This window comes from Megalobrama amblycephala, linkage group LG23 (assembly GCF_018812025.1).
Source record: "Megalobrama amblycephala isolate DHTTF-2021 linkage group LG23, ASM1881202v1, whole genome shotgun sequence".
NCBI classification, from domain to species: Eukaryota; Metazoa; Chordata; class Actinopteri; order Cypriniformes; family Xenocyprididae; genus Megalobrama; species Megalobrama amblycephala.
The window spans coordinates 24,853,530-24,863,075 of NC_063066.1; the positions used below are offsets into that span (position 1 = coordinate 24,853,530).

The following is a 9,546-nucleotide window of genomic DNA, read 5'->3' on the forward strand; positions in this document are numbered from 1 at the left end:
CTTATCACAGATAGCTCAGTGTTCATTGAACCGCAAACATCATATGGATCGGTCCTTAATTAAAGTACACCCACACAGCTGTACTGGCAGGTAACATATCTGAACATATTTATTGCCTGATTTTCCTCCTCCAACACATCTCTATCATGCTCGTACCTGTGCATTGTACTCTTAACAAGCCTGGTATAGCTCGGATTGTCTCCAGTAGTCATCAACTTGACAACCCGGCCCTCCCTTTGCCCCTTGAGCTCCTCTTAAAGGTGCAGCTGACATTTTCAACAAGTGCCTACTAGAGATGTCAATTTTCATAAATTCCCATAATTTATTGATTTTTAAAGGGGTAGTGAATTGAGAAATCAACTTTTCCTTGAGCTTTTGATATATAAGAGGTCATTGTACTATAAGAATATCCTGTTTCAGAACTAAAAAGTTCCTTGGTAGTCCAATAAAAGCTTTTATTGACACCAGCCCCATCAAACGACTGATCCTGGAATGGGCCTATGACGTCATAGATAGGTGAAACCTCGCCTTCGCAGAATAAATCAACGCCTACTTCATCACCGTCTAGCACTATAGTTTTAGTGAAATGAGGAGGAGAGAATAGCAATACAGGACAATAACATTACCTTTCAAAGGATCCAAATGCTAGGAGTATGGTCATTTATTTTAAACAATGTGAATGTCTCAGTTGAGCTTTATTTATTTGTATTCGCATTTTTCTCTGTTGATTCTTAGGTAAATCAATCGCATTTCGGCGCAGGCTTTGCAAACAGACTTTGACGATATGGACTCGACAGTAATGCAACAACATGTAAGTTACTGTGTTCATTCTAATGCCTGATTTGATGTGTAATGATTCATGTACTGTCAGATGTTCTTTGTCTATGTGTCAGAGTAAATCAAACCAGTGACTACGGTCAACTTATAAATCAATATTTTCAAACAATGTACGTTTATAAGACTGTATGTAAAACTATGAAAAAAAGTATATTTAATAGGCTACTCAATCAAAAGATTAAACACAACTACAAGCTAAGTATACTTTGAATACTTAATTATACTTAAGTGTATCTCGATCAAAAGATTGAGTACAAGTATAGGCCAACTTAGACTTTTCTGTCAGTATAAGTCAAGTACAATTAAGTGCAATTTTAAGTATATTTCTGAGAAGTACATAAGTAGACTGAAAGTATACTTTCTTATTTTTATTTTAAAAGACGTATACTAATGGAACACTTGAATAAACCTCTTTTTCATAAGGGTTGGTTTGATCGCTCAGATTGACAGGTCTTGATTTACCATGCACAATAGAATAGGAGTCCACTGCTGAAACAATGCTGGAAAAAAAAAAAAAAAAAAAAAAATTCACTCATCCACCAGGATCTTATTGTTGTTTATTCTCTGTACTTTTATTGTGGTGTTTACACAAGTAGTTCTTATGTTCAGTAAAATCAGTTGTTTGGAGGGTTTTTTTAGAATCTTGGTTAATTATGTTTTAAAATAAACAGATTGCCAACCTCCATTGCATGGCTTGAAGACATTAACACATTTAGAATATGTAACTACAACACGCTTGCTTCATTTTTCCTCGCGTGTCTGCTTCACATTTTGCGCATGAGCTGCACACACCTCAAAACTATGCATGGCAATGTTTTTTTCCAACATATTGGATTATATAATGGAATGACTTAAACCCCTTTTTTTCTCCTCTCTTTTCAGATTGTTAAACTAATGATAATATGTCTGTTGCTCCCCCTTCCCTATTTATTTGAATGGATGTTATTTTGTTATATCTAAAAGACAATAAAAAGTTGAGTACAAAAAACTACACACTCCTTGCTTAATAGGGCTGGGACAATAAATCGATGATTCTGGATCGATTCTGAGATTTTCCGAACACATCGCGATTCCCTCTTGAATAAATTCTAAGCTTAGTTTTTAACAACAGATGGCACTGCGTGCTTTAGAAACAGCGGTAGTCCTACTCTGCTTGTTTCCAATTCCTTACACACACCACTTGAACCTTCTATAAAATAATCATTCATAAATTTTGAAAAGGTTGAAGCGATTTACAAGGGTGTTTGCAGTGGGCTGTTTATATTAATTTTGCATTAAAAAAGCATTCTAAGGTTCAAGTACATTCTCAGACGCTTCAACTCTCTTCTTCATGACCATTTGAGTGTGCGGTTGAAAACTAGCCAAGAGTGCCATCTGCTGTTAAAAATTAAGCTCAGAATTTATTCAAGAGAGAATTTCGATGCATTTGGAAAAAAATCTCAGAATCTATCCAAGAATCGCGATCCACAAAGTCGTGAATCGTATCGACTTATTGTCCTAGCCCTATTGCTTAATCGTCCATTGATACGTTTTATAGATTAAGTTTTATAAATTAAATTATCGACAATTAATTGATCAGTCAATTTTTCGTTGGCATCCCTAGTGCCCATTACCAGCAATGTTAGTGCACCTCTCAAGATCCATAAAGGGACTAAAAACATATTTGAAACAGTTTATGTGAGCTTTACAAATCGAATCAGTGATTCGGAGCGCCAAAGTGACGTGATTTCAGCAGTTTAGCCGTTTGATAGGAGATCTGAATCACTAATTCGAAACAAAAGATTCATAAAGCTCAGAAGCTTCATGAAGCAGTGTTTTGAAATCAGCCCATATAGATATTGTTGAAAATTCGTTATTTAGCTGCAGGCCTCACTGAGCCATTAGATTTAATAAAAAATATCTTAATCTATGCTCCGAAGATGAACAAAGGTCATAAGTGTAGAACGACATGAGGGTGAGTAATAAATGACATTAGTTACATTTTTGGGTGATCTAACCCTTTAATGTTTTCTGAAGAAATAGTCTCTACTTAACTCAAGAAAACTTGTGTACATTTTGTTAACTAGCAGAAAAAAAGGCTGCATATAGTGCTAATTTTACCCGAAAACTTGTTTCTGGAATCTTCTTTCGTCATGCACTCAAATGTTTTCAGAGAAGCACTCCGCTATGAAATTCTCAGATCTTTTCCAGGAACCCTCACAAGCACAAGCACCGTCTTCATTTACGGAGTTATCCTCGCGAGCACAGACATCATTTGCCATGGCACAGAGTCACGCTGTGACAAAAACGTGCAACTCAAACCACAAACTCATCTCCCCTTCATCGACCGTCAATTCTTACATCCTCGAGCACATCACAAATCCCTCCACTTGAGATTTCAGCTGCGGTCAAATCTGCATTACTCATCTGAGGAGCATATTTACTTGGAGTTCGCAGTGATTGAGGCCGTCAGCCCCAAATTAACCTTCTCATCTTAGAACGCATCCTCCCCATGGAGCCGCACTCTGACTGGAGGGGGGGGGTTCATATCGATCAGTGGACTCTTGAGGGGTGGGTGCGTGTATGTGTACATATGTGCAGGTTTCTGCAGAGCTCTGTGGAGGAGCTGGGCGGCAGGTGGTGCTTGGCTGACGGTGAGCCTGCTGGCTTCTCTGTTAGAGTTATGCCAGCAGTGAGTATAAGGCCCCTGCAGTCTGTCTGACGAGGCTTGTTAGACGCTGCTTAAAATAGAGAGAAACATCTCTACCTGCCACTCAGCTCCTGGCAGAAGGTTACCTGGCGCCCAAAGTGCAGCAAAAATACAGAGCAAGGGAGGATCTGGATTGTTTATCGGAGTTCTCCCTCAGCACGTTCTTATTGGAGACAGCCTGCCGAGATTTCCCCCAGGACGCGGGCCGCTACGCTACAGGGGAGTCGGGGAGGAGAGAGGGCACCGCACCAACCTTCACTTCATCATACAACAACACCTCTGACTGGAAAGCTCCCCTGCTAGTTACCTGCTCCTTTTATTTTGTGCCATTCCAGCTGATTTACTCAGCCTTTTTCCTCTTCTAGCAAGCCGCCCGCTAGCAGGTAATATAGCACAGATATGGCAGATTATTCCAAGATGCGAGAGAGAGATTCATCCCAAAACTTGGCTGTAAAAGACACCTTTGCATTGTACTCAAATGTGTAAAACAGATATGGCGAGAGCTAATATCAATTAGCGTGCAGCATCAATTAGCATGCAATCTCACAGCACATTAAGGAGGGTAATGGCTTGACCCCAAATTCTGCAGGCTCTAAAACACTTCAGCAAGTCCTTCTACAACTTGCGTGAAAGTCATTCACGCGCTATCAGATCTTTCCATAAATGTGACGTAAAAGCAATAATTACATCGGTCCGACTAAAGCGTGAGCAACGCGTTCTGATAATAAAAACGTACGGAATGATTTTTCACCGTTTTATAAGAATTTGATGTTCATTTTTTGGACTGTAGTAAAGTCAGAGAGGCACTCGAAACCACTCGAGATAACTATGAATTAACAGTGTCAATGGTGTGACTCATTCCTTCTCCAGATGTGATAAAGGCGTGTATGAGGGTGTGAAACAGGCGAAGACGCTGCGAACGCACCTCACTTTGATTTTCGTGAGTTATACTGTTGTGAGCCCATAATAACCCACTCCATTAAACTTTATGAGGGGTTAGAGAAGAACAATTTCTTGCTGCCACCTCAACATGATCTACAATGTTCTCTCTTTCTCATTTTTCAGCAATAATATTGTCCATATTCATATTACCTGGTCTGTGGTCAATAAGATACTCCATACTGCGTATGAAGACCAAGGATGGACTATGGAGCTGGCCAATGGACCATCTGCCCTTAACGGAGAGGTTAGCAGAGGATGGACACCTGGAAACAAGCCACTGCATGTTTAAAATTGATATATAGCCATACAGCCAGAGCCACAACGTGAAATAAACAAAGAAATGATCTAATAATGCTGTATACTAGTCATGATACATTGTCACCTCTTTTGCCATATATTACTCCCATGGTTGGTTCAATGTAATTTCTTGTTATTTGGACATTAATTGTGAAAAGAGGAGCCTCCAGAGAACCTGGTGCCCTGGGGCCCCGCAGGACCATAATCAGTCCTTGTTAAAGAGCAGCTTTAATAGAAGTTCATCACAGCGGAGCAGACCACAATGCAATAATGGTGTCATCTAAACAGTGTTACTGTAATAGTGTGCAACAGGGTTCCTGTAAAAATACCATTCATTTTATGTTTAGAAAAATAGATTATGTGCATATACCTTTTGATATATACCTATGTGAGATAAAGAGCCTCCAGGTTTAAGATATGTTTGAAAGTTTATTGGAAAACACTAAACTAAAATAAACTAAACTAAACTAAAATAAACTAAAATAAACTAAACTAAAATAAAATAAAATAAAATAAAATAAAATAAAATAATAAAATAAAATAAAATAAAATAAAATAAAATAAAATAAAATAAAATAAAATAAAATAAAATGTTTGGGGTCAAATGTCTGCATTTATTTGATCAATATTGTGAAATATTATATTAATATTATTACAATTTAAAATAACTTTTTTCTATTTTAATATATCTTCAGCAGCCATTACTTCAGTCTTCAGTGTCACATGATCCTTCAGAATCCTTCATTTTAATATGCTGATTTGCTATATAATATAATTTCTGCAATAATCTTCAAGTGGTATTTTACAAAGATGGATTTTACCAACTAAAAATTATTTTTATTGCATTTACAGTATTCTCGGTTAATGTAAATTTCTACATTTTTAAGATTTCAAGTTGTATAAATTAACCTTATTGTATTATGAATGAACACTAAATAACATGAACTTAAATTTTTATTCAAACCAATTTACCAAACTGTCGTTTATTGTTAGTTCATGATACCTAATTAATAAACTTAAGAAATTTAACAATGTACAGTAAAATACTTGCGGAGCCAAGGTGACTTAAAAAGAGTTACTGTGTGTTTTTGGCAAGCGGGTGAGAGAAACACATGGGTGATGTAGGCAGAATCAGGCCTGAGCGCAGGCCAAGGGCGAGGGATGATATATGATTGAATGTGCATCTCTCCTGGGGAACTTCCTTCCAGTCGTCTGAAAGGAGGCTATTTACTCGGTCACAGTGCCGCAAAGGTGCGAGACAGACAGGGACCGAAAGTGCCGTTAATCCAACCCGTTTAGGCAAGCCTGCGACTCCATCTCGAGCCAAATAGCTCTGCGAGCGGCAGATATACTGCTTTTGCAGAAGAGTGACAGTGACATATGAAGATTAAGGGGGGGTCTGGCATCCACTGCCTCCTTAGTGGGCTCAGGCTGAAGGAATATCGGAAAAGTCTGCAGGTACAGAGATTCTTTTCCCCAACACGGTTTCCACACGCCTTACTGCGGATGGTTGATAATGCCAGCCAGCAAACAGTCATGTGCAGATTAAGACATAAGGCTGTTATAATTATCGTATCTCTTTGTAACGAGGTGGGAAGTGCCTCTTTGATGTCCTCTGATCTATACGCGTGTCTGCACTCGCTATTTTATGCCACATTTTGCTATCGTATTAACCACACAAAGTGTGCCTATGGCAACATATTAAACACTGCAAACTGACAAGGCTTTTTTTTTTTTTTTTGCAGTTTGCCCTCTCTCTCTACTTGTGCCTTTGGGACTAATGTTTACAAATCCATCCACATTACACAAACGTCCACTCACTCGCAGCTGCTATAGACCTATTGCGTGCCAAAGAGAGGCAGACAGGAGAATGGTAGATTGGACGAAATCAGCTCGATCACCCATTCACTTAACCTTCCAATGAATCACTTGGAAAAACAGAACTTGTTTATTTAAAGGTGCTAAAGAGGATGTTTTGTTTTATACATTTTTGCAATATTACTTGAAACTGTCTTCACTAACTGATAAAAGACTATTTATTAGGTGCACTGAAAGTAATAATATTAATATACATCATCTGTGCACGAGGTAGGGCCTTAAAAACATCAGCCAATCGTTTACGCGATCATCGTGTAAACGATTGGCCCTCTGGCTTGTCAATCACTGCCGTGACATTCCTTGTGAGAGACGAGCGCGGCTGCGCTCTCCAGTAACTTTCCACACTCTACAGGCACCGCATGCAATGTTTTTGTCAGGAGACAGGAGTAACAACTGCAGATTATGAGTTACCTGCGGTGAGTTCGACATAATGAATCCAAAAAACACGACACAGCGAATGCCAGTGGTAAACACTCGTGTTCCAATACTCGTGCACGAGTTTTGGGAGGCGTTCCTTTGAAATTCTTTGAAACTCAGTAACAGTCTTTGGATTCTCAGTCGACGAAAAAATCCTCTCTATCACCTTTAATTACACATAAGGAAATCACCACTGGCCAAAAGGGCAGCGGTCAAACATTGCATCTCAGATAAAAAAAAATAGATCCCCAGGTGAGGTCACTGGACAGAGTCAGGATCTCAAAAATTCAAAAACCAAATGCAAAAATCATAGTGTTTATAGAAAACACATTTTTATTTTCTAATCTTGAATTCAGAGCCATATCACACTAAATCCAACATCAAACACTGCACCAATCCAACAAAGAAGAGTTGGATCATATACATGAAAATTAATAACTGCATTGAATGTTTGCTGTTTATTTTGGTATTTGAGCAAAACGGCATTACTGTGAGCAGAAGAGTTGGAGCTTATGACAAACTTTGGCCTGTAGCTCTGATCAAATCGGCTCTACTGTTGCTTGGGATTTTACAGTAATTACACATCTGAAATTTTGTGCATTTCATATTAGTGTCAGTACCACAGGGTGTTTTTGCATATTTTTATTCTTGCTACAGTGAAATACTTGATTTATTTTAGAGGCTAGATCTTAGCAAACAACTTGAGCAAGGATGCATTAAATTGATGAAAATGTACAATAAATGGCTAATATTGTTACAAAAAATTATCCATTTTAAATAAATATTGATATGAAATTTCTCAAAGATATTATCAAAGATTGCTGAATAAAGAAAGCATCACAGTTCATCTGTTTTCAACATTGATAATAATAAGAAATGTTTCTTAAGCAGCATGTTAGAATCATGTCTGAAGAATGAAGAAACAATGCCGAAAATTCAACTTTGCCATTACAGGAATATATTAAAATGGAACAGTTAAAAATAAAAAATAAATATTTCACAATATTAGTTCTTTACTGTATTTCTATCAAATACATGTAGACTTAGCAAGCATAAAAGACTTCTTTTAAAAACATTTTTTAAAAAAAAATCTTACTGACCAAAATCTATTTGAACGGTAGTGTATATTAAACAAATAATAACTTAATATTTTTTATGATTGCACCATTTTTTTAAATAATAAACAAATTCCAGATTCTGCAATGTGTATGTAAACTTATGAGAACAACAGTAAATGAAACATACAGAAGCGTCATGCACACGGCCCACTTTTCTATGCAACTTACAAAAAAATAAGTAGGCCCATTTTCTACTTTGATAATTAAACTGAACCGTAATTGTAGTTAAAAGAAAAAAGCTAAAACATTGTGTTAGAAATTACCATTCAGATATTTGAATATGATCAAGCAAATGCAGGCAAACTTTCCGCAGATCACTTTAAAACTGAAAATCATCATTTATCCTCCCTCATGTAGCGAAAGACTATAGATATACAAAGACGGTGCACTCCTACTTATGAATGGGAGAAACTGCTATGCCCAATATGGCAGAATACATCCCGCCTTCTAAATAAAAGAGCCAATCGCTGATTGGTAAAGTCATTGCGTCACTGCAGCTGCTGTTAGAAGTTCCGGTCCCCACAGAAACCTGAGACTTTTGCTTAAGACTGCAAATGCGCATTGGCTGGTCTAGCCTGAAAAATAAGCTTTAACACTATTTGAGCAAAGGAAACGACATTTATGGGACTGTTAATGTCAGATTTTGAAATGTTATTTAATTGTGAGTTCAGCAAGGGAGTTTTTAAGATTTCAGGATTCCCAATTTCAAATAGAAAGGACTTGGTCATGGATGCCTGAAAAAGCCACCCAGAGGCATTGCAAATATGGTCGCCGAGTGAACAGACTTTCCTTGAAAGAGACTTTGATGTAGCTTAAACCTCAAAGACTGACTTATTACACAAAGGAAGTTAGTGTTAAGTCAAATCTGCTATTTTGGGTCCTCTTGTATGCTCAACAAAGATTAAACTGACACTTAAACTAGGACTTTTTTTCCCTTTGTTCTTCTCTTGCCAAGGGCACAAAATGAGCCAGAACTGCCACTGGTGCCCCCTGAAGAAAAATAAGGTGCATGATGCCCCTGGAAACATAGTATAGGAATCCTGATGAGGATGCAGGGTTAATTACACACACGGGCAGCTAGTGCAAAGTTTAAAGATACCACATTACTGCCTTTGGCGATGCATTACTGTAATGAGGATGTCAAGAATGTCAAGATTATTAAAGGTCAAACAACTGCTATTCACAACAGAAATGCTCTACTGCACTCTCTACATCAGATGTTGGTAGTACAGAATGTTATAATACTCTTACGATCATCTTATCATCTTTTGATGACTGAGAGACTGTATATTAAGACACACCAAACCGATGGTCAGTCGTCGGGCAATGCCATTTTTGAGTGTTGGTCGGCTTAGGTGTGTTCCGCAC

The 9,546-nt window shown here is 37.8% G+C and overlaps 1 long non-coding RNA gene across 3 annotated transcripts; it reads left to right on the plus strand.

Annotated features, from left to right (window-relative positions):
* The first annotated feature begins 764 nt into the window (after nt 1–764).
* LOC125259268 lies at nt 765–4,817 on the plus strand. Of its 3 annotated transcripts, none has more exons than XR_007182762.1 (3): nt 765–811; nt 4,397–4,466; nt 4,592–4,817. It is a non-coding gene; the product is annotated as an uncharacterized LOC125259268 (long non-coding RNA). The 3 variants fall into 3 exon arrangements; XR_007182763.1 differs by lacking the exon at nt 765–811 and adding an exon at nt 2,794–3,909; XR_007182761.1 differs by lacking the exon at nt 765–811 and having other exon boundaries at nt 2,794–4,466.
* The last annotated feature ends 4,729 nt before the right edge of the window (nt 4,818–9,546 follow it).